Source organism: Papio anubis, chromosome 15 (assembly GCF_008728515.1).
Source record: "Papio anubis isolate 15944 chromosome 15, Panubis1.0, whole genome shotgun sequence".
NCBI classification, from domain to species: domain Eukaryota; kingdom Metazoa; phylum Chordata; class Mammalia; order Primates; family Cercopithecidae; genus Papio; species Papio anubis.
The window spans coordinates 32,658,514-32,685,814 of record NC_044990.1 but is presented as its reverse complement, the minus strand read 5'-3'; positions in this window follow the sequence as shown (position 1 = coordinate 32,685,814).

The following is a 27,301-nucleotide window of genomic DNA, read 5'->3' as shown; positions in this document are numbered from 1 at the left end:
TTTAGTGCTATGGAAATCAAATTAATGCTTGAATGGAGAGAATTTATTAAATGATTGACTAATTCACTCATTCATTCATGGAATTAATTTTTATTGATATATTTCTATATTTTTTTCTGCTATTCTAGAATCTAGGATTAAAGTAACAAATAAAACAGAAAATGTCTTTGTGTTTAAGGAGTTTACATTCTAGAAAAGAAGACAGATATCAAATATATAACTCTATTAAAAAATAAGATATTATAAATAATAAAGCATAGTTTACAGGAAATAAATAGAAAGATTAGCTAAAGAGAGATGATTGTTCCTTTGGACAATGGTAGTCACATTTTTACAGAAATCTACTAGTAGAATTATCCATTGTCTCACCAGGATATGTTCTTTTCTTTTATCCTTCCTCACAGAACACCAGCTTAGTTCTGGTTCCTCCTTGCTTACACAGTATGTCTACTTGGTCTGCGGTAGTTCCCTCCTAATGAATAGATCAGGCCAACAGGATGCTAGGGAGCTTCTGACAGAGTTAGTTCTAGATCTTTAAGAAAAGCTTATTATACAATCAGCTCATTATTTCTTTTTACTTTTTTACATGTCTATGATTGAGAGCTGTAACTATTTCACCTATTTTACTACCAGCCTGAGATACGTTAAGGCTATCAAATCTCAGAGCATCTCAGAAGCATGAGTGACTGAACTAAATCAGATGTGAAACCTGCTCTACCATTGGACTTATTGAATATATATTTCAATAAATTTAAGCCATTGGCCTTGGATTTCTGGTAACAAACTTACTGATATGGACTTGTAATATGGTACAGGGGCAGATATAGAAAGAGTCAAGGGGAGAGAAATCCATTCACAGGGATAAATGAGTGCAAAGGTCACTGAGTAATGAAAATAGATTGGCATTATCAATGAAAAAAGAAAACAGGACAGTAGGTTCGGAGAGTGGTAGAGGAGAAAACTGTGGGGATCAACAAGTACTAGATTACAAAGTACTAAAAGGCAGTAGTCAGGAGATTGTATTTTATTTGCTCTATGATGGGAAAACATTGACAATTCTTCTTTTGAACAGCTTAGACATATAGTGGACATACAATAAACTATACACATTGAAAGTATAGAATTTAAGTTTTGATATATGTATGTATCTATGACAGAGTACCTCAATCAAGTTAATGACCATATTAATTACTTCCCAAACATTCCCCCTGCCACTTTGTTTTCCACACTTCCACTCCTCCATTCTACCTCTGCTCAGACAACCACTGATCTACCTATTATCACTATAATTAAGGTTGAATTTTTCTTGAGTATTACATAAAGGAATCATACAATGTGTGATATTTTTGATCTGAATTTCTTCACTCAACACAGCTTTTTAAAAAATCATCCACACTGCAAAATATAACAATATTTTATTTCTTCTTATTGCTGATATATACAAAATATATACAATATTGCATGTGTAAAGAAATCATAATTTCTTTTAAATCCATTATCCTATTGATGGATATCTAGGTGGTTTCTAATTTTGGGCTATTATGAATAAAACTCCAGTTAACATTAATGCACGGGCCTTGTATGAATATATCTTTTCATTTATTTGGGGTCAATTACTAAGATTTGGATTGTTGGACCATTTGGTAAGTGTACGTTTAACTTTTGAAGAAACTGCTAAAGTTTATTTCAAAGTAGTCATAATATTTTACATACCTACCAACAAAGAATGAGAGTTCTAGTTTTTCCACATTTCACATTTCATGCCAACACTTGTTAGGATTAGTCTTTTTAATTTTAGCAATTCAAATAGGTGTGTCATAGTATCTTATTATAGTTCTAACTTTTTATTGTCCTGATGACTAATGATGCTGAATATCTTTTCATGTGCTTGCTATCTATGTATATGGTGAAGCATTCGTTTAAGACATTTGCCCAGTTTATAATTTACTATTTGTTTTCTCCTTGAGTTTTGAGAGTATTTTACAGTCTAGTTATAAATTCTTTGTCAAATTTATGATTTGCAAATGTTTTTTACCCAATCTGTGGCTTGTATTTTCATTCTCTTAATAGTGTCTTATGAAAAGCACAAGTTTATAATTTTGGTTAGTACTAACAGTGTTGGTACTCTAATTTGTTTCTCTTTTTAAGATTTATTGTGGTTCTTCTAGGTCTTTTGCATCCCACATGACAATTATAATTAGACAGTAAATTGACATAAAATATGTTTTAAAATCACATTCTAGTACTTCTGCGAATAATGCATCAGAGATCTCAAAGTGAACCTTTATTAATACAGCACTCAATCTATATTTTTAAATAAATGAAAAAAATAAATGAATGAAATGACATAATTTTAAGGCAAAAATTAATGAATGAAGAGGGTCATCTTATGTTGGTATAGGGCATAATTCACAATAAAGATACAAAAATAATATTCTGAACATCATGACATCAAAATATCTCATACCTGTAATCTCAGCATTTTGGGAGGCTGAGGCAGGCGGATGGATCATCTGAGGTCAGGAGTTCGAGACCAACGTGGCCAACGTGGTGAAACCTTGTCCCTACTAAAAATACAAAAATTAGCCAGGCATGGTGACGGGCACCTGTAATACCAGTTACTCAAGAGGCTGAGGCTGGAGAATCTATTGAAACTTGGAGATGGAGGTTGTGGTGAGCCAAGATTATGCCACTGCACTCCAGCCTGGGTGACAGAGCCAGACTGTGTCTCAGAAAATAATAATGATAATAATACCATTACAAACACAAAGAGATAGTCACAGAATCTCTAAGTGCTTGCAAAATCAGATACACAACATTTATAAGCCTAGCGAACATTTCAATAATATTAACTGTGTTGCTTATAAAGGGTGATTTAAACAAATATTAATTTTCTTTTTCTTACATAAAAGAAGTCTAGAAGTTGGTTGGTTAAGGCTAGTCAAGTAGCTCAATTATGTCTTTAAGCCTTAACCTCTTGGCATTTCTCTTAATGGTCACAAGGGCTGCTGTACTTTCAGTTATCATATTCCAGTTGCAGGCAGACAGGCTACTACAGCTATATCTATAAAGCAAAGGCTTTATCGCACATCTCCCAGCAGACAAGAATGGCACATAACCACCTCTGCCTGTGAGGAGGCAGGGAAATTGATGATCTAGCTTCCCAGTGTCTATAATGTCTACCTCATGTGCAAATTCATGGGTGGATACTGATTATTTTACTTGACCTATAGAACACTAGTGAAACTGCTGTTGAAAAATTGTAACTGAGACAGTGAAAGAGATCTGACCTAACCAACTCTATCTTGCTTCTAACCTCCAAGTTGTCCTTGTTCATTCCTGGACATAGGCCAAACTAACTTAGAGAGGAACTTAGTTTAGAGTTTAGAGTTTAAAACAAAGATGGTAACGGCCTTTCCCAAGGCAAATCTCCTTCTCTCTTGGGGACTAGATTGCCTTTGTAGGACTAACAAGTTAAACACAAGATTAGAAATTATGGCTTAGGAGTCATGCAGCTGGAGGCTACAATATTCTGACCTTCCCCAAACTGCCCCTAAGATCAGTGCTTGAAATATATTGCAGAACCTGCACTTGATGGATCAGGTGGTACCATCCAGATCAATAAACTGGCTTATATGATCTTGTGGCACCCACCCAGGAACTGACTCAGCACAAGAATACAGCTTCGATTCCCTATGATTTCATCTTTGACTCCCTATGATTTCGTCTTTGACTCCCTATGATTTCATCTTTGACCTGACCAATCAGCACTCCTGACTCACTGACTCCCCCATCCACGAAGTTGTCCTTAAAAATTCTGATCCCTGAATGCTCCAGGAAACTGATTTGAGTAATAATAAAACTCTGGTCTCTGCACAGCCAGCCCTGTGTGAATTACTCTTTCTCTGTTGCAATTCCCCTGTCTTGGTAAATCGGCTCTGACTAGGCAGCGGGCATGGTGAACTCATTGGGCAGTTACACTAACAATAATTACCCATATTCAGACCTCTGCTTCCTACAGTAAAAAACATTTTAAAAAGGAAGCAAACAAAACAAACAAATCACTTTAAAAGAAAGAAAAAAATATTACTTTTCAAAGAAACAACAGTTCAAAAAAGAAATCTGAAGTAACATAATATGATGCTTCATCTAGCTCCTGTCTCTGTAAATTTTTTTTTTTTTTTAATAATAGGAAAAGTTTGCAACAAACTGCTCTTTTAAAGTTGCAGACAGTAATTCTCCCAATTGTGACTTAAATTCACTTTTGTGAAAGCAATCTGAGAGAGTTCTCCACTTACACAGATGTAAAGAAAAGAAAATACCTATCTATTGTTCTCGAATAAAACACTGTTAAGTGACCATTTTCCTAAACTTCAATGGTAAGTGCCCTGGTCTGAAATGTAAATTGCCTCAAGAGGCCAAATGACCACCACAACAACTGGCCTTATAGGAAGTCCTTGGGAATAAAACTTAATACCTGTTCATTAGAACCTGTGCTATAGCCCCCTGAGTAGACCTTGTTAATACACAGGGATATATTTATTCAAATCAGTGATGAGAGGTCAAGTACATTTTGTTTGAGAATTTAAAAGAAAGGTGAAATAATTTTTTACTCAGAGGCAGGTGAAGTATAATTTTCTTGTTCAATCTGTAGCTCACACAATACAGATACTAGAAATTGTATTATTTTAAGACAGGACCTTTATTGTTTTTGTGTACATAGTTGCAATTTCAGTGTTTGAAATAGTTCTGATCACACTAACACAGTAGGGTGCTTAATTTGTTAATAAATTAAGAGATAAATTAATACAAAATGAAGTGGAAAAGGCTATATTTTAAGACTAATGGGTTGCAGCCAAAGCTACAATTAGTGGGAAAATTCGTAATTTTAAAATTACAATTTTTAAAAAAAAATTGAAAGTAAATAAACTTAAGTATTTTACTTAAATATGAGAACATGACATAATTGTAAATAAAATGTAAGATACAAAAATAAATATAGAATAAAATTTTAATCACATAAAATTTCATCATGAAAATGAATATAAGAAAAAGGTAGGTATTTGTTGTGTGTGTGTGCATATATGATGGCTAAAGGAGACATACAGCTAAATAGAACATCTATCAATCTTCCTTGTGGGATCCTATTTTTATTTGATTATGTATCGTTTTTCAAGTTTATATACATAAGCGATCCTTTATAAAAGATTACATAAATTTCTGTTAACTATATAGTTAAATAAATGATTTTTTTTAAATTTTAGCTCTTTAACACATATTATAGAAATAAAATCTTAGAGATAACTTAGACCAACCAATTGCAGAAAAAGGATACGGCGGCCATAAAAATAAAGTATCTTGTTCAAAGTCACACATTATTTGGAAACAGAGCTGAGCTGAGATAATTCATTTGATTCAGCAACAATAATTTTTAAAAGCCTAATGCATGCCAGGCATCATGTTATGTGCTGGAAATACATATTGTTTCCACCCTCCAAGTTGTGATATTCAAGTGAATAGCATAGATAAAAACAGAGTAAAATTTGCTAAGTGCTATAATATAGAAAAAGACAGGGTGCTATGAAAAAGATGGGCATAGGGCCCTCAGCACAGTTTAGGAGATCAGAAGACAAGTAAATACAAGTAAAAGAGAAGTCAGAGTCCCCAGGTTGATGGCAAGGATAGGAGATGGTTGGATTGTAACTCTATCTCCTGTTAGAAATAGGATAGGATAGGAGCTGTATCTCCTGTTGAACATCAACAATTCTTTCCCAAAGTCAGATGCTCTATGCAAAATGTCTAACCGGCAATCTCATTTTCATCATTAAATGATGTTTTATATGGTAGTAGAAAGCTGCTATTCCACAACAATTTTTCAAAACACTCCATTTTAGAACTTGTTAGTTTATAAAAATAGGAATTTATTTTTTGCTCATACATATATATGTAGACTTAGGTTTCACTAATCTCGGCTGGTCTTGCAGGGGTTGACTCAAGCTTTAGGTTGAGTCCCAGGCTCTCCATATGTCTGTCATTGTTCTTAGAATATAAGCTCTCCTGGAGACATGATCTTCTCATGAAGAAGGGCAGAGGCACAAGATAATAAGCCCAACCACGCAAGCTGTTATGTGCTCTTTTATATGATGGTCAGTCAGGTGTCCATAAGAGGGGACAAAGGAGAGGATCCAGGAAACAAAATCATATTATAAACCTAGAAACAGGAGGCATGGCAGCCAAGCAGGACCACAAGGGAAAATGTCAGGTGGTCAGGAGGAACAAAGCAGGAGCAGGTAAAAGCCAGGGCTGGAAACTCTACTGGGATTTCCATGGGAAAAGTAGAGCATGGTAAACATTTTAGGATTGGCTAGTTTGAATAATTTTGGTGGGCTATAAATGATACAGGTGGTCCTAAATGCCCGGTACCTACTACTGAGATAATTAAAGTGGGGGAACATTGCCTCCTGGGGTGTGTACAGGCCAGACAGAGGAGGTGTAGCTCTGAATTGCTTAGTTTGCATATCAAAAGCATGTTCCTGGCTGAGGCCTTTGCTATCCCTAAGAACTGGCTAGCCCTGGAGGGGCAGTCTCTCTTCTGCAAAGTTTTAAAAATGTCAAAACATCATAATACACTGAAATTCTTAAGAATTATATAAACAATATACAAGCACATGTGAGACTTCTGCTTGCCATGCAGTTGACATCATCCCACTGGCCAAAGAAAGTCATTTGGCTATGTCCATATATGATGAGGCCATGATAAATGTATGGTTCTACAATACTTCTACAAAGTATTGAAGAGTCTACTGCACATCTCAACACTAATCCTCACGGAATTTTAAAAAATATAATTAAAACATAGCTATATACATATATGTGTATATATATGTATATGAGTATATGTGTGCATATGTGTACATATATGTATATATGCATGAACATGTGTGTATATGTCTATGTATATATGTATGCATGCATATATGCACATATAGATACATACATGTGCACATGCATACATATAAACATATATGTACCTGCACATGTATTTACATATATACATATATGCATGTGTATATATACACATCTACATGTCTGTGCATATACACATATGTACATTCATACACATATATGTACATATATGTTAATTTTTTTTTACATGGGGTTTCACACTATCACCCAGGCTGTAGTAGAGTGGCGTGATCTCTGCTTACTGAAGCCTCAACTTCCCAAGATCGAGTTATCCTCCTACCTCCGTGTCTCAAGTAACTGAGACTACAGGCAGGCACCAGCACACCCGTCTAATTTTTGTATGTTTTGTAGAGATGGGGTTTCACCATGTTGTCCAGGCTGGACTTGATCTCCTGGCCTCAAGCAATTCACTCACCTCAGCCTCCCAGAATGCGGGAATTACAGGCATGAGCCACTTGAACCGGCTCCAAAATGATTATTTTTTATTATTTATTTTTGTAAAACGTTTAACATTTTTGATCATCAATTATGATTTTTAATATAGTTATTAACAGATGTTTTGTATGCAGTAGCATCTTCTATTTTTAATATCTTACTCAATTTTTTAAAGTTCTCCATAATGTTCTTCAATGTTACCACAAAATCTGTGCATGAATAAAGGGTAAATATAAAAGCCATTGCTCGAATCGAAAAGACTTTGGGCTACATCTCTTATGGGCAGCAATCTCTGCGGAGTGCATACACTTCGTGACATTCGGCACACTTTTCTGTTTGTTGTAAAAGTGTCTGTGGCATTCCAGCAGTTGTACTTGGATCATAACTCAAGAATTTTCCTGCAAGTTATTTTGTTAAAAGTGTTTTGTTGAACTTTGGGGACATAAATATACTCTACTTTTTGGTCTTATATAAAGATTGGCTGAAAATGTTACATTAAGAAATATATAAGTTCTATAAAGTTGGGACAATACAAACTAAAGGGTCATTCCTTTAGGAGAATGTTAATTATTTAGATATTTTGAGGTTTGTCTGTCTATGTTAAAAGACAGAATTTAAAATGACTTGGTATATTCAACGAAATCAAAATACTATTGTCTATTAAATTTAGGGTGATAGCAAATATAAACTGCTTTATAATTTTGTACAACAATGCAAAAGAAAACACACTGCACTTATACCACCGACTTTGAGTTTCATCGTGATCCCAGGGACATTACAATGTGAAAAATGTGTGGCTTAGAATGTATACATTAGTATTCATTATGGCTGGATCACATCCTACAAAAGTGATGGTGGGAAGAGACAATGCTGTAGATTTAACACAGCTGCGTTATGTTAGAAATTACGAAACAAATGCACAAACTAAAATCTGGACTTTAAACCAAGAGAGATAAAAAGCCATTGGTCAGTTTTAAGTGGAAAGTGTCCTGATCAAATTTTCATCTTAGAAACATAATTTTGTTTGCAGTACAGAAAAGGGCACAGGGATTCAGAAACGGATACATGATCAAAACAGAGGGGATAATCCCGAGTTATCAAGTGGGGGAGTAATCCAGGTGAGAGATGATGAAAGGCCTGAACTAGGTTCATAGCAAAGACTTGAAGAGTGAACTGATCTTAAGATTACATCAGAGGCAGAGCCAGGGCAGAGAAGATGGTGGTCTCTCATGCGGTGAGCCTCCCTGCATCTGTTAGAATGTCCATCTAATTTTCATTCAGTAAACTCTTAGAGATGACAACCGAGATATTCAAGGTACAGAAATAAAAGATATAATCTTATTCTGTGAGGAGCTATTGGTGTGGTAAACCAAACCTAGCAAAACTGACTCATTTCAGTTTGTCACTGTGATGTCATATCACTGAAGGCAAATCCATTCAGAATCTTGGCACCTTGAAGCGTTAAAGTTAGGCCTTAAAAATTTCTGTAACTTTCTCTAAAGTGATCCTTCCTGGAGATGTCACACTGTTTTCTAGCCCTTTGGTTGCAAAGAAACAATGAAAGATAAGGCTGTGATGGCTATGGTGGCTCTTCCAGGAGGGGATGGAGGAGATGACTAAGAAGATTCAACAGGACTTCATCCAGTTTTGAAGTCCCTGTTGGATTCATGACTTCTCTTTAATTTTTTACCATTATCGCCACTATTATTGCTGTATTAGCAGTAGAAGTAAATGATGGCTTAGTTCCAAATGATGATACTAGGTTATGGAAATTCTGACTGAAAATTACATCTCTTATGTGATTAAAATACTCAACTGATTTCATCAGGTTTTTTAAAATTTTTTTTTCTTTCCAGATGGGATGGGAGAGTTCAGTTATAAAATCTTGCTATTCAAGATGAAGGGGATAAAATAATTTGTTATTACTCCCTGTTTCTTCCTCCTGAGATATCTGAAGTTAAAGGGAGAAGCGAAGCAGCTGTAGGAAAAGCAACGGCAATCTCTCTTTTAGACACATCAAACATCCCACGTATAAGGACCCCATTAGCCACATGTTCCATAAAACTACCAGTATTCCACCTGTTCCAAAGCAGCTGAACTTGCAATTTCAGGCCTGCAAAGCTAAAAGGTGAAGAGGGGAAAATGACAAAAAGACTAAGAAGAGATTAATAAGAGAATAAAGCCAAAAATCTCATATGGTGAGCCTCCCTGCATCTGTTAGTGTGTCTGGAGGCAGAAAAATACCATGATTAATATAATTTGATTCATCGGAGATTCACTGAGTATTAAACAGCTCACCTAGCATTATCTCATTTCTACTAGGGGCAAAAGGATTGTAGGCCATTTAAAATGAAAGCCATACTGTGCCCATCTTCCACAGGATTAGTATAGTGCCTAGATATTATTTCTTCACACAAAACAATCACGTGGTATTTGAGTTAGTGATATGATCTATCTTCTAAATATTCTGCTTCATTGACTAAATGTCACTCAAGATCAGCAGGGAAGAGGAATATAGAAAAATGTGGTATATCACCCACTAAATATTACAATAAGTGAATGAGACAAAAAAAAAAAAGAATGAAAACAAATGTAGTACACATTTACAATGTGCCAACCAAAATTCTAGGAATTTAAGTTGTATTATGTCATGTATTTCTCACAATGGCTCTACAAGGTCAGTAAAACTTTAGAGGAAATAAAGGTAGAGATCAAGTAACTTAGATTATATAATTTGAAATGGAAATGTGACTTTGGCTGGGCACGGTGGTTCAAGCCTGTAATCCCAGCACTTTGGGAGGTCGAGGCGGGCAGATCACTTGAGGTCAGGAGTTCGAGACCAGCTCGGCCAACATAGTGAAACTCCGTCTCTACTAAAAAATACAAAAATTAGCTGGGCATGGTGGTGCCCGCTTGTAATCCCAGCTACTCGAGAGGCTGAGGCAGGAGAATTGCTTGAACCCGGGAGGCGGAGGTTGCAGTGAGCTGAGATTGCGCCACTGCACTCCAGCCTGGGCAACAGAGCAAGACTCAGTCTCAAAAACATAAAAATTAAAAAAAAGTGATTTTATGTATCTTCCACACCACAAAACTGCTCTTCTTTGTCACTTAAGTCAAGAAAAAAAGCCTTGGAAGATACTTTACAATTGTTAGTGCATGTTTGTCCATCATTGAGCTTGGGATTTTATTTCATGCCAGAGTCAACTCTTTGTAAAGTCCTGCGAGGCAGAGATCATTATGATTGCCTTAATAAATTCATTTATGTGTTTATCAGATCTTAGTTGACCTCAGTTTGTACGACAAACACTTTTCCGGAGCTTGAGAGATGGCAGTTAGCACTGAAGTTTCTTCTACTATGACAGCGATATCCCAGTAGAGTGTCAGAAAATCAATACAAAAAATATAGATGTATATTTATAATAGTTTAGGAACAAAGGCTAAACAAAACATGATAATAGATTGAGGGGGTATAGGCGAGTAAGAAGCTGTTTCAGGTCAGAAAATCCATGAAGGCCTTTCTCTGGAGGTAATACCTGCAGCAACCTGAATTAAGTGGTGAGCCATGCAAATATCTAGGGGATGAGCATTTGAGACCAAGGAGGAATTAATGCATTGGCCACAAGGAGTGTATTTTTTATGTTCAAGGAACAGCCAGGAGGGCAGAGTAGCTGGAGAGGTGTAAGAAAGATCATGAATAGTAGAAGATGTTATGAGGCCATGGTGACTCACACAGTGCTATTGACATGGGAAAGGATTCATATTTTATTATAGCTGTTACAGAAAACTATTGAAGGGATTGGAAAAGATTTGGATTGTGTTTAATAATATAATTCTAGCATGTCTGGAGAATAAATGATAGCAAGTCCAGGGGAAGCAAGGAGGACAATAAGGAGGCTATTGCAAAATTCCAAGCTTGGTCTAGAATGGTGAAAATGGATGCTATGAGAACTGCTGAGATTCAGAATGTATTTTAAATATGAAGCTGACAGGATTTGGGGTATAAGCAAAGAAGTCTGGAATGAATCCAATATTTTTGCCTGAGCCATTTGATGAATTGTGGAGTTATATCCTCAGATGGAGGACTGTTGGGGAAGATGCAGGTTTGTGTCTATGAATGCCTGTACGTGTACATGTGTATGTGTGTGTACATGTGTATGTTTGCGTGTGTGAGAATGTTTGGGGAATCAGGGGTTCTGTTTTTGGGCATATCTTAGATCCCTGTTAGTTTCCCAGAATGAAATCTCCATGAAAGCAAAGACTCTGTCTTGATTATTGTTACAGCACACAGAACAGTGCCTGAGAATTATTAGCAGGCAAAAAAAAAAAAAAAAAAAAATTTGTTGTGTGAGAGAATACATAAATAAATTTATGAATGAAAATTGAGATGTTGTAGCAACTGGTTCTAAAAATTTGAAATTAAGGTGGAGTAACTTGCATAGAGTTTCTATAATCATAGTACTGAATGAGATTATGTTGGGAGATTATGCAGACACAGAAAATACTCCAAGGATTGCTTCCTGAGGCACCCAATCAAATATTTCAATAGAAATAGGAAAAATGTCCACCAAAAATCCTGAGAAGTTTTAGACAGTACAGCAAATAAAAAGCAGGAAGAGTGCTATTTCTCAGAAGACAAGTGAAGGAAGTGTCTCAGCTGAGAAAGGACTTTTTATTATATTTGAAAATGTGGACGCCATTCTCATTTTGAAAATATGCTTATCTAAATATAACTTGGACAAACATTACTAATAGCTGTTTTATAATAAGATAAAATCTTGCATTGAAGTAACCAACATAGAAATTTGTGATTTTTTTAAATGTTCAGAATTAAAATATATCTAACCCACTTAACTGCAGGCTATTGAAAGAGCATTGGCAAGAAAATAATTTGATACAGTCTCTATTCTTTCTGAAGAGCATAGATTAATTTATCAATACAAGTAAGTATAGATTAGGGTAACCATATACATTTTGTAAAATTGTGACACATTTAAAAGTGAAGGTGGCACAATTTTTAATTATGCTAGGGAAATAGGCATTATTCCTGATTTCCTCAGGGATATCAAGACGTAGGGTCATCCTGTCAAGGTGGGGCCATGGATAATATACAGAGTCGTGGTCCAAGAAAATAAATGAAGATGGTACATTTCAGTGGGGCATAAGTAAATATCTTGGGTGGTCTGAAGTCAAGAGATAGCATTTAATGAGGAGGCAACCAGGTCATGGATAAGAGCAGTAGGTCTAAGGCTCTGAAGGATAGGCCTGATAAGATTACATTTCTAAAAGAAGAAACGGAAGGGTATCAACCGAAATGCCAAAAAAGAGTGCCCACAAATGCTAGTGTGCATAAAAATAAATAATCCTGGGTTAGGGAAAACAGTAATAATCTTTACAGTTCTGCCAGAGTTGGCTTCTTTTAATGGGTTTCTTTTGTTTATCTCTTACCTCCAACAATTTTTACATTCAAGAAATGTTACAAACCGGCTGATTTTTTACAACAATGGAGGAGGGATCCAAACACCTATTTTGTAGGTCCAGTTATAGGAGGAATTATTTACATGGTCTTAAGAAAACAATTGGGGCAGGGTGCAGTGGCTCACGCCTTTAATCCCAGTACTTTGGGAGGCTGAGGTGGGTGGATCACGAGGTCAAGAGATTGAGACCAGCCTGGCCAACATGGTGAGACCCCGTCTCTACTAAATATACAAAAATTCGCGGGGCATGGTGGCGGGCGCTACTAGAGAGGCTGAGGCAGGAGCATCGCTTGAACCCGGGAGGCAGAGGTTGCAGTGAGCCAAGATTGCACCACTGCAGCCTCAAACCTCAACTTTCACTGTGTCTGAACCTCAAAGTAAATAATCCTAGCAATATATTTCATAGGATTATGGTAAGGATCTGGTGACATTATTTATGTAAAGTTCATAAAGTTTATAAAGCCTTCTAAAATTGGGAATTTTGTATATTCTAATATGATTGATTTTTATATTTCCCAGACAAAATACTGAAAGCAGCACTTGAACATTACTTATTCATGCTTCTGGCTGTGCAATTTCCCAATAATCCATAAGAGGAATCTAGAGATGGGATCTTTCTATAGCTATGCTATTATGCCATGTGCACTTTCAGAAGTTAGTGATTGAGTTTCCATTTTAATATAGAATTCTACTTTGCTTATGGATATTGGATTTGGAAATGCAAGCATGTTGCTTTATAATGCCCCTTCTGGTGATAACTTCGTACTTCCTATAACTTCTGCCTGGAATATTATTTTTTATTTGTGTTAATACCAAGTAGACTCTTGTTTACACTTCAAAGCCCATCTAAAATATTTCCTTTCATCTGTCAAGACCTGCATTAGGAGCATGTACAAATGTATAGTGAGATTTAAGGATTAGTGCAGTGAGTACATCAAAGGTGCTCCTGTTACCCAGTTCTGGTGCCGTTTTAGCAGAATGTGGAGGAGACAATGCAAGCACCTTATGTTGCATCTGTGCACCTTTTAGCCTTGTGATGTGAGCGGGTCTTGTGTGGTCGAGAGTCAGAACATCAGGATACTAATCTTTGCTCCACAACTTGTTAGCTGTGTGGTCACTGCCTCCTTCACAAAATATAGAGAATGTCCCTGTATCCTCTGTTACAAAATAAATGTTAGAATTTCTGTTCACCTCAATGTTGTTTAAATCACAATCAATTGAAATAATTTATAGTCTTCCCGATTACTAACTTGTATCAAATGACTTACACATTAAAAATCATTATTTTATTATTTCATATAGTCTTTTAGAAAACTTTAGAAATAGAGTAGCATATGATTTGCTAAGAAAATGTAATCGGAAGGCATTTTTTAAAAAACTGTTACTTAAAAAAAACGTGGCACATGTCTATTAGAAAACCCATTTTCTACAAAGTCTTTCTTTGCAAAAGGCCAACAGAGAGAAACTAACTAGCAGATGTGTGATTTTTTTACAACTAGGATGGTGGCAGCTGAGCCAGGATATGTATTTCATTTAGAGACCCATGGCCAGGAGAGAGGCCAAAAGGGAAAAAAAAATAGATGTCTACTGAAGATAGACAGGTGGGCATAAAGGTGAAGCTAAATTATGAGAAGCAGCTCTGGAGTGAGCTATTTCCCTATTTTATATGGACATGCTGAAAGCATGTTGTAAATAAGTAGGGTGCCTAAGAAGCACAAGATGTCGTTATGAATCTTGAGAGCCCTTAAGCATCAGACTGGATGTGCAGAGACGGTTTAAAGGAGTAGTGAATGCGCAAAGTGGGTCAAAGTGCAAAATATCATAATGTTTAATGCATTCTGCAAAGACAGATATTTTAATATCGGCTGTTTGGATGCAGACATTAACAAAGGGTGAGCAGAAAAAGAAAAAAAGGCACTCTATCTAAAATAAAAGAAATTCCCCAAAAGCACAAATAAAGAAGCGGAGGTGAGGGGCGATGGGAAACACAGGAAACAACATTGCTGATTTGAGATCAGAAGCTCAGAGGTTAAAAGTGTGTCCTCAGGCACCTGCGGAAAAGAAATATACTCAAGAATGAATCTAAACAGAAAGATGTATTAGTGAAAGAAGACTGGCTTTATGGGCTGTAAATAAGAAAGTTTTACTAAAACACTTTTGTTCTTTGTTTCTTCCTGAAGAAAATTTCAGACAGGAAAGACAAAAATAGACAACATTAGCCTCAGGAAGAATGCTTTTTTTTAAGTAAAAATGCATAGATGTAAGGATAGAAGCAAAGGCAGTTAATGTCTTTGGGTCACTGTCCTTCCTGCAGAAAATACTAAGTTCCTTAGGATTATTTCTGAGATTCCATTGAACTTCAGAGGTCTATCATTCTACAAGTGAAAGGAGGACTTTGGGAGAGATTAGTCACAAGCAAAATGTGAGAAGCTTTTTCAGTCCTGTTTTAATTTGGAGGTGGGGTCCAAATATAAAATTTATTTTTATTTACATAGTCAAAAATAAAATTTATTTTTTGTTGCCATTTGTTTGTTTTTAATGCAGTTTGCCATGAATGAACTAAGTCAGCATTTCTCTGAAGGCTCTTGGTGAGTACAAAGTGGACGTTCTGTCTTTTTGAGAATTGCCATATGATTTATGCAATTGCCATACAGATTAAGGGTGGTGGACCAAACAAATAAGAAAATTATAATTATTTAAGATTAATAAGAAAAAAAGATACACATTCCTTTAATATAAGTTTTATGTAACAAGGGAGTCTTCACAAGAACATTATGACCTGAAGAAATGATTAAATATATAGGATTTTATGCTACGTTTGATGAAGAATGTATAGAAATGGAGAAATACGATTAAAGAGTGTGATCTAATGGTAATAAACTGGAGGGAAATTTAGCAAAGCCTATTTGTTCACATTCTTCTCTATGACTGTTTGTCATCAAAGATAAGGACACTTGTTTTCTCTGGGTATAAAGAGGGTGACTCTAAAATGAGGGTCTATGACCTGCTTCAGGGGAAGGTCAGTCTACTAAAAGTGAAGACAATTAGGATAATGACCATATGATACTCCTCTTCCATGTAATGAATAGTAAATATATTTTATCTTCCTTATTGTTTTCTCAATAACATTTTCTTTTTTCTAGCTTACTTTATTGTGAGAATACAGTATATAATACATGCAACATGCAAAATATGTGTTAATCAATTTTTTAGGTTTTTGGTAAGGTTTCTGGTCAACAGTAGGCTCTTTGTAGTTAAGCTGTGGGGGACTCAAAAGTTAAACATGAATTTTCAACTATGAGAGGGGATTAGTACCTGTAATTCCAAGGGTCAACCGTGATAATACTATTAAGTAAAATTTTTTTAGGTAAGTATGTGCCTAGTACTCTTCAAAGAACTTTACATTTAATCTTCACCATGATCCTGTAAAGGAAGTGCAATTATTATCTTTATTTTATAGATGCTATAATTGAGGCAGCCTATTCTCCCATGGTTTTGAAGGGTTTAGAAGTAGACCTAGGACCCAAATCTAGGACATCTGACCCTTCTTTTTTTTTTTTTTTTTTTTTTAAATTACACTTTAAGTTCTAGGGTACATGTGCACAACGTGCAGGTTTGTTACATATGTAGACATGTGCCGTGTTGGTTTGCTGCACCCATTAACTCGTCATTTACATTAAGTATTTCTCCTAATGCCCCTCCCTGATCCCTCCACCCCACGACAGGCCCCGGTGTGTGATGTTCCCCACCCTGTGTCCAAGCGTTCTCATTGTTCAGTTCCCACCTGTGAGTGAGAACATGCAGTGTTTAGTTTTCAAACATCCGACCCTTCCATACCGGATGAACTTCACTGCTATTGCACAGAGATAAGAAAGTAGAGACCTTTCCCGAAGTGTTCTTTGCAGACTCATCACTTAGCAAGTCTCAGGAGAGTGGCCTAATAAAATTTATCAATAGTAGTTATATGCTAACATATCTTAAGCGTAAATGAAAACAGATGCAGTGTAGAGACTGAATTGCCTTTACCAAACCATGGTGCGACTCAGTAGGTTTATTGGGCTCAGGAAAATGTAATATCTGAGTATAGAACTGGAATAAAGATTATCTAGATCCAGATCTTGGTTCTGTCCTTTACCATAAATATGACTGTGAGTTAGCTGCTTAATTTGAAGCTGCTTAATCTCTATGAGGCTCAGTTGCCTCTTTTAAAAGGTATATTAATGATATATGTCTCAGTGTTTTTGTGAAAGATTACACAAAGTGCTTTGTAAGTTTTCAATAAATGGAAGTTATTATCATTATCATTATTATGCATCTTGGAAGGCTCAGAAGAACTCTTAATGTGACAACAGCTGCTGATGACACTAAAGAGAGAAACAAAGGAGAGCTTTTTCTTATTTACTCATATCAAACGTAAAAGTGTTAATAAGGAGGCAGCGAGACCGCAAAAGAAAAAAACGAAAGAGAGAAAGCAACATAGTTATAAGAAAGGAATCTCATTACCAAGCACATGTATTCAAGGATTTTGAGTATGCATTTCAAAATAAAAAGGGTTTTTTTAATTGAAAATATTAGTAAACAAGTAAACATTTAGGAGCGAATATATAATGTTTGATGAAAACCTTCAATAGGGCAACTCTAAGTAGTAGTCACTTGCTCTAATTATATTAATGTTAATTTTGTAGTTTAATATGTCTTCTTTCTAAAGACGATATGGATGGGTATTTTTAAAAAAGTATTTGTCATGTTATTTTATTCTTTGGTAGAATTTTACTATTTGATGAATACAGCTTGATGTCCAGTACTATTTGACATAAAATACATTGATGAGTCAGTAAGCTGATCTTTGAAATCCTGCTAAAAAACATTTTTAAAGTCACTTGTAAATAAAATATATAAATATAAAAGTGAACACCATTCATCATCTAAATTTAATTTATAATTTGTTTTAAACATTTACTGAAAAGTCAAAAATGTCAAGCATATTAAAATGCTGGCCTGACAGAAGCCCTAAGGGAAAACAAACAAACAAAAATCTCTTTTGGTAGCAGAATAAAAAAAAACAAAGAAAGGACTTGTTCTTCTGGACTGAACTGTATTTAAATCTCAAAAGATGGACATCTCACAACCTTCCTACAGCACGCAGTGTGAGTTAATAATTGATTATTTTATTAATTATTAAAATTATTGAAGCTGAAACTCAGATTTCCATTTTACATTTACATACATAATTATTCTATTAATGGATTCTAGCTGAAATAAAAGAGAAACAACATGAGTCACTGGGGCAGGGGGTGGGATTGATGACCTCTGGAGATTGATCCCAGTGTTCTCACAGATTTCGCTTCTGTTATCGGGTGCTATAGCTTTTTATAGTGATACTGCTAGAGCCTACTCAAGAATTGGACTCGTTCTTTTGTTCCATGAATGCCAATTCTGCAGAAGCCACTGTGATAGAAATTCAAATGTAATGAAAAACAAACATTCACTCATTTATTATCCCTACTTGTCTGCCACAAAGACAGATTTTGAGGGAAAAAAAAAAACGTTAAATGAAATAGTTTCTGTTCTCCCAAAGCTTACTTGAGATGTATTAGGCAGGAAGATACACAAACAAATAAAAATGTGTTTGCCATTTGTAGGGAAATTATATGCTGTTTTAGAGTTTCATGGAAGATTTAATCTTTCAGAGAAGCTTGGGGAGACTCCCCTGGGAAGTGACACTTGAACTCATCTGTAGGAGGACATACGTGATGAATAACAGAAAGAGCATTCAAGGCAGTGAAAATGGTACAGTCGAAGAACCCATGGAAGAAGGAAGCCTGGCAAATGCAAGGGGAATAACAAGATGAAGGTGGCTGGAAACAGAAAGCAGGAGCAAGCATAGTTTAATAACGTTGGGATGAAAGAAGCAGGGAGACCATACAGAGAGGGTTGGAGCCACAGGACACCATTAAATGGCTTTAAATAGGTAAGCAAACTGGCAAAGTTTGCCTTTGGAGAGAATCACTCTGGCTGCTGAATGGAGAACAGATTCAAGAATGCCAAAGTGAATGTACATTGACATTTTAGGAAGATTTGAAAGTGTCTAAGCAAGAAATAATGAGGTTTTTGACCCTCCAAGTGTTGTCCAAAAGAACATTTTGCAATGATGGAAATCTAATCTGTATTCTACTGTAGTCACCATTAGCTACATGTGGCTATTCAACACTTACATGTACCTAGAGTGACTGAGCCACTGAATTTTATGTTTTTTTTTTAATACTAATTATTCCAAATTTACATTTTAAAAACCACAGGTTAAAAAAAAAAAAAGGCACATGTAGCTAATGGCTAATGTATTGTACAGCTCTGCTCAACGGGATTAGAGTTTAGTATATTAAATGATTTCAATACATGACCATATGGACAAAACACTGTAGTTCAAAATGGAGATGAAAACAGAGATAACATGAGAAATATCATTACAGCTACTATCTGGAAGAGCCCAAATTTGAATCTAAATTACAGTCATGCTTCACTTATCAATGGTGATGTGTTCTGAGAAATGCATCTTTAGGTGATTTCGTAGTTGTGCGAACATCATAGACTCTTCTTACACAAACTTAAAGGATGTCACCTACTACACACCTAGGCTCTATGGTATAGCCTACTGTTCCTAGGTTACAAACCTATATCATGTAAATGTACTGAATACTGTGGACATTTGTAACACAATGACATTTGTACTATCTATACATAGCCAAACATAGAAAAGTTACAATAAAAACACAGTGTACTAGATAAAAAATAGTGCACATATATGGGGCACGTACCATGAATGGAGCTTGCAGAACTGGGTGTTGTTCTGGGTGAGTCAGTGAATGAGTGAGTGGTGAGTGAATATGAAGGCCTAGGACATTACTATACACTACGGTAGGCTTTATAAACACTATACACTTAGGCCACCACTAAATTTATAAAAAAAAAATTTTTCTTTAATAATAAGCTAAGCTTGCTGTGACTATTTTACTTTATAAACTTTTAAATTTCTTTACTTTTTGACTTTTTTTATAATAACATTTAGCATACATTGTACAGTTGTTCAAATATGTGTTCTTCATAGCCTTATACTATGAGCTTTTATCTATTTAAACTTTTTTTAATTTCCATTTTTTTACTTTTTAAATGTTTTTGTTAAAAATAAAGACACAAACACATACATTTGCCTAAGCCTACATAGGGTCAGGATCATCAATATCATTGTCTTCCAGAGCTGCATCTTGGCCCACTGGAAGGTCTTCAGAGACAATGACACACATGGAGCCGTCATCTCCTATGATAACAATGCCTCCTTCTGGATACCTCCTGAAGGACCTGCCTGAGCCTCTTTCACAGTTAGTTTTTGGTTTTTTTTTAATAAGTAGAAGGATTACACTCTAAAATAGTAAGTGTAGTATAGTAAATGCATAAACCAGTAACATAATGATTTATTATCATTATCAAGTATTACGTACTGTATAAAATTATATGTGCTACAATTTTATGTGACTGGCAGCACAGTAGGTTTGTTTACACCAGCATCACCACAAACACATGAGTAATATGACACACTATGATATTCTGACAACCATGACATCACTAACCCAGGAAATTTTTTAGGTCCATTATCATCATAGGCGACCACAGTTGTATATGTGATGTGGTCTGTCATTGACTAAAATGTCATTAAGACTGTACTTAGTCTCTAAACCTTGTTCTGTTTCTTTCTTTTCTTATGGCTTTTTCCTCTGTAAGAAGTCAAAGGCAGAGAGAAAAAGACAATAAAAAATATCTTCAAAGAAGAGAAGAAATCTGATCTTTCCCTACGTCTGCTTAGTTGGCATAACTGTAGGATGTCCATAGTTGTGGCTTTCCTGGGAAAATTTGATTTTACACTGGTTATCCCAACCTAATATTAATGGTATCCCCTTACACTCTCAATAGTGTCCGGTTTGGATGATAAATTATACGGTCTTTTTAGCCAACTGCTACTGAAGCTGTCAGATTTATTGCACAAAATATATTTCTAAAAATAAGTAGCACGAGAGGAAATACGGCCTCAAATTTCTTGGTTAAAGTTTCCCCTAGAAAGTTTTAAACATTAAAAAGTACAAAATTAATTACAATTATTGAATGATAAAGTATAACATTGTGTGAAGTTGATGACTGTTAAAACTATTTGAGTGTTTAAGTTTTGTCAGATTCTCTTTGGTAATGTCAGTTAAGTGTCTTTCATTAATTCTTATATGCCTCACTTTTCCTGTAAATAACTTATTAACCACCCACTACTTTTTTTCTGACTGATTAAATGATATAAATGTTGAGAAAAACAACATGAATGACATAAATGCCAAGAATCAGTTGCAATGTAAAAATATGTTTAATACAGAGGTTCTGTTTATGACTCCCAAAAACATACTTAAGGAAGCGCACAGTTAACTGACATCTAATATCAGCAGCTAATGAGGATTGGTAGAAAACCTTTATTTTCTTACTCTGTAGTCCATTTGTGAGGAGTTTAATATAAGAAAGGTAGTAGGTCAAACTAATAAAGAATAGGACAATGTACTGTTCCAAGAACTTGTCTAAGGATATTCCAGTGCCAAAAATGATCTGAAAAATTGAGATAATTGAGAGTCTTTGATCAGAAGGGTGTAAAATAATGTTGGAAATAATCAAGTGAAGATGTAAAGCTATGACTTGGTTTCCCGTGCTGAGCATGTTAACATTCTTCATTGTTCCTTCTTGCATGTTGAACATGGCTGACATTTTTCAAAGTAATGAGAAACACTATTGAGTGAAGTTCTTTTCATCTTTGCTGTCCACATGTATCGCTACCATCCGAAAATTGCAGTTGTATATAGCAGTTACAAAGAAAAGGATTGTTCTCATGCAGGCATGGGTACTTGAAGGGGCTGTATCAACACATAGAACAGTTAGTCACACATTATCCTAAGTTAGCCTGCTGGAATAGACAGCAAAAGACCAAGAGGTAGCAAACAGACAATTTAATCCACAACTGCATCCTCTGCATTTACTCATTTATTCATGAGTCACAGACTATAGCCATAGGATAAAGGACTTTTAGTCACATGAGGGATATTTTCCCAGGTGGCATCCAGAATAAAAGTTGTTTTTCAACAAAATCTTAATATATGAAACTCTTCTAATCATGTAATCTCCCCATCCCCTCACACACACACTACTTTTTGGGTCAAAGGAATCATTTCCTGTATTTTCATGGAGTTTTGCATAAGTAATCAGGCATAGAACCAACTCTTATGAATCATAGATTAATGAGAAGCTTCTTTTGAGTCTGACTTATGTTAAACACAGAGAGAAGATGTGTGAATTCTCTGCACTCACACGAGATGTGCTACAAATTAGTGTGAATTGTAGACTGATGAGAGGCACAGAATGGGACCTGCACATCATACATATTCAAAGACAGGAGAAGACAATCTTGATGAGTACCAGGTCAGAGATTTCCCTAAGTTATTCCTAGTAATCACTTTCTCTGATGCCCTGAAAAGTGGAGAGTGAAAATTACCCTCAAACCTACTCTCAGTGATGGCTATCAATTATTTGTAATTGATGTACATACTTATACTTAAATTAATATTTGAAATCGTCAAAGGTGTTGACATACTTCGGTTTGTGCACATGAGGTAGTAAGCAGGCAGGGTGAAGCTGCGGTGTCCTGGGATCTCTGCCAATCTCCTTTAAGGCTCAAGCCATGATCAGTGTCTTCCCACACTTACCTGTCTGTCTAGCTATAATATCTTATGTAGGCTGAAGTTTTCTGAACTTTCTTAGTACAGTCTTAAAACGTACATATGGGCCGAGCACGGTGGCTCATGCCTGTAATCCCAATACCAGCACTTTGGGAGGCCAAGGTGGGCAGATCATGAGGTCAGGAAATTGAGACCATCCTGGCCAACATGGTGAAACCCCCTCTCTACTAAAAACACAAAAATTAGCTGGGTGTGGTGGTGCATGCCTGTAATTCCAGCTACTCAGGAGGCTGAGGCACGAGAATCACTTGAACCCAGGAGGCAGATGTTGCAGTGAGCCGAGATCGTGCCACTGCACTCCAGCCTGCAGCCTGGTGACAGAGCAAGACTTCATCTCAAAAAAAAAAAAAAAAAAAAAAAAATATGTATGAACTTCTGTTATTGATATTGATCATGACCTATTTCTCATTTGCAGTTATGATTTTTCAGTTTAAACTCTATGCAAACATTTGTTTGTTGCCCAATTCCCATCTGAAATGCATCCCATAACTGAGTATGCTATTGCATATTATTTCTGTTTTCTTTTTAAAGATGTATTCTTCAGACACAGAGTGGATAAGCAGCATTTCTTATAGAATGATTTCTGAGCTGTGCTCATGTCTGTTTCAATGTGCAATATATTACAAATACACAAAGAAAGGCGAGGAAAGAGGACAATCTAACCTAAGACTTGGTAGAACTAATTTGAAGGAAAAGAAATACTGTTGAAAAGTTGATGAAGAAACTTATAGCTATGTATGTAGTGTGAATGAATGGAACATTAAAATACTCAGGACTTTAATTCTTTTTGAGTTGCCAGATAATAGAATACAACAGGCGCACATGTAAATACAATTAAAAACAGAAGTTATTAATTGCAGTGAGAGATATATAAAAGTGTGACAAAAAGTTCCAAGGAAATGTGAGAATATAATTGGGAATTCAAATAAGGCTCTGAGCTTACCCTAAAGTCTGGTAGCATTTTGACAGCTCAATGTGAAGTAGAAGAGCATTTCATGTGAAGGGAATAGTATCTCAGACATACTCAGGAAAGTATATGCAATGTCAAGTTGTCAGGTCGCACAAAGGATAAAGATATATTATGAGAAAGATAGAATAAGAATTGCAAAGGTATACTGAGACTAGGGCATGGAAGTCTTTGAATTCTATCCTTACACACATGGATTTATTTAGTAAATAGGAGGAGTCCTTTCATGATGTTTGACTATGACCATACATGCACTTTAGGATGATACTTTGGTAATGACATGTGGAATAGACCAGAGTAGACAGATAAAGACTATGAACAGTCTGGATTAGAGATACGGAGACCAGACCTCACTGGTCAGAATGGAGAAGAATCCTCAAACATGATACTATCTCTTCCTAAAAACTGTATCATAATGACATCCGAGGGCCTCAGTTTCTACAACAGTAAATGTTGGTTGAATGCAGAATCAAAAGGATGTGATCCCTGATAATACAGAAGGGAAGAGGCAGTGGGATAGAATCATAGATGAGGCTTTGATATTGAAAGTTTCCTGAGGCCTCCCCAGTCTTGCTACCTGTACAGCCTGTGAAACGGTAAGTGAATTAAGCTTCTTTTCTCTATAAATTTCCCAGTCTCAGGTATGTCTTTATAGCAGTGTGAGAATGAACTAATACAGGCTTCACAACCTGTGTGATTGGAAGAATGAAAAGGTTGTTAGTAAAAATAGTAGGAGAATTATTATCTGGGCATTAGGAAGACGAAATTTTCTTGCAGTGTCATAGACAATCCTGTTCTAAATTCTAAGTGTTAAAATTTCCAAATTTTATGCTTATTTATCAATTAAATACAAGTCCTGACTTTAGAAAACATATAACATGGTTTGTACAAAATATAATGAATTTTTAAACATACTTCATTTAAACATGTGACTCATTAGAAAACAGAATTGGAAAATTTCATGTAAATCACAGATAATGGCAATATTTTCATTTGTCTTTGTTTTGATTCTGACCCTCCCTCTTGTCACCCAGGCTGGAGTGCAGTGGCACCTTCTCGGCTCACTGCAACCTCCACCTCTGTGTTAAAGCGATGCTCCTGCCTCAACCTCCTGAGTAGCTGTGGGATTACGGGCGCCCACCACCATGCCTGGCTAAGGTTTTTTTTCTGTGGTTTTCATAGAGACTGACTTTTATCATGTTGGCCAGGCTAGTCGCAAACTTCTGACCTCAGGTGATCCGCCCACCTTGGCCAGACAAAGTTCTGGGATTACAGGCGTGAGCCACGGCGCCCGAGGAAAATGGCAATTTTAATGAAATAATGAAAACACCTACATCACCATTATACATTCAACATTTTAAGAAAATTACAAATTAATGATAAGTTCATAAAAGTGTGTAGCACCTCCCCCTCTTTCTCTCCTGCTCCAGCCATGTGAAGATGTACTGCCTTCACTTTGCCTTCCGCCATGATTGAAAGTTTCCTGAGGCCTCCCCAGCCATGCTACCTGTACAGCCTGTGAAATGGTAAGCCAATTAAGCCCATAGTCTACAAAAACAAAAGCTTATTTATTTTGAAAACTACTTTTTTTTTTCCCTAAAAATGAGATCTGTCATGAAAAAAGTACAATTTTTAACAAATTGTCTCCCTATGACGTCAGGTGTTTTATTAATTTATTTTTTAATTTGGGGGTTTTCTGTGTTTTTGTTTGAGTTAATTTTTTTTGAGTTCACACAATCAGAATTTTTATCTTCTAGATAGCAAAATATCGACTTTGTCATGTTAATCAGCTTACTGTTCTCATAATAGTCATTGACAACAACTCTTATGAAGTATACAGATATTTACAATTTTCAGCAGAGCACAATCTCTAATGAATGTTTCACAAATAGAGCACGGGCATATTTGTTCTATTTAATTTTTACTATAATACTTTGAGTGAGGTATGGATATTCTCCTTTTACAGGGTGATTTTTTGACATTATGATGCTGAGTTAATTGCCAATAATTAGTAATTTTTTGGTATGACTCCAGGTGCTGCTCACTTTCTACTACCTGTCAGCTACTTCTTCACTGTCATTGACGCCCAGAGTGCTTCTTCTAAGGTGCCCTCTTGGGTGATATAGTAGCACCAAGTAATGTCTCCAATGTTACTACACAAACTACAGTTGCTGTGTAAATAACCTTGTGCTTCTACAGAGAGGAAATCTGTCTATTTCTCTGTAACTGTCAGGGAAGATAGGGTTCAGTCTGAATAGCCTCTCACAAAATGCTCTAGACAATGGCATTAGTAATACTGTAAGACTGGAACAGAAGGGATTAGTGAGTATCAATCAGCACGACTTTTCAAATTAGTTTAAAATGTGTGTATTATGCATCCTAACATTAGGAACCCTGTGGGGAAAGCTTGTGGAAACTTGGATGTTACATAGCAGGTTTTGCTCTTCAGACTTGAGCATTTAGGTCTAACCCAAAATCGCATGTTAACTGATTGTGTTTCTTTAAGGTGTCACTTGATCTTTTAGAGCCTGTTTTTTTTAAAAGCGAAAAATGAAGTGTTGATGACTGGGGATCAATTCTTCACAGGTCTCTCATGTTTTTCCACATCTTGTGAGCTGATACTGACAGCCTTTGTTCCAGACTATCTATTCAATTATGTTTGTATAGTGAACAGCCTTGGAAAATAGAAATAGTGTCTCCCTCCAGAACAATGGTCAGGCATGCTTATTGCCCATTAATAGCTTTCGGGTTCCCTAAGCTCAGGGTTTCATTTTGATAGCGCAACCTACTGTGTGAACCGATATCATCTGGCCCTTTTCATGTTACTCTGTGGGAACTGGGGCTCAGTGAACTGTCACGAGATAATATTGATGCTCTGGCTATTGATATTACTGTGAGTATTGAAATCCTTTGTTTCCGACCCAGGAGCCTTCCTGTCTTTTGCCAGCATCCATGAAACTGCGGCAGGCTAACTAGTTACATTGCAAGAACTGTACATTCCCAGACCCTTCACACTTCTTGACTCTGATATGTATAGTCTTCATAAACTCTTGCAAAGATTTATTTGCCCCCATCATTCAAATCCCCAAAACTGTACTGTGTAACTCCACCTTCAGCTCAAGTAAACACCAGGCTAAATCCTGACCTTTGCTGGGTAATTTAATTAGCTCTTTCTCAGTAACTCTGCATCATTGACCTTCCAACTGCCCTGCGCTGAAAACATGTGCCACAGTTCTAACTAGGAACGGGTTAAGACCTTTAGAAAACTTGAGTAGTGAAAAGATGATTGTGCCCTCCACATGTGTAATTCAAAACAAAAATAGTAATAAACAGCAAAGGAAGTTTAAGGAAGTCCAGTGAAATTCTGATTATGTGCATGATGATCATTCAGCCACTGTTGTTCTTATAGTAGCAAATATTAAAATTTTCCTTTCTCAGTAATTTTCTACACCCAAACTTGTGATTAGTCTGCCTATAGAATAACCAAGCAGTACTGATTTGAAACCAACACCCCAGATCTACTCTCTTCTTGCATATATGTATGTTGTGCCTTCTCCCCAACTCCCTGCCTCTATTCTGTCTCTGCCAAGTCAAGCTGCCTCTCTTCTGCTGAGTTAATCTGGTATCAATAGCTTACCTGTCAC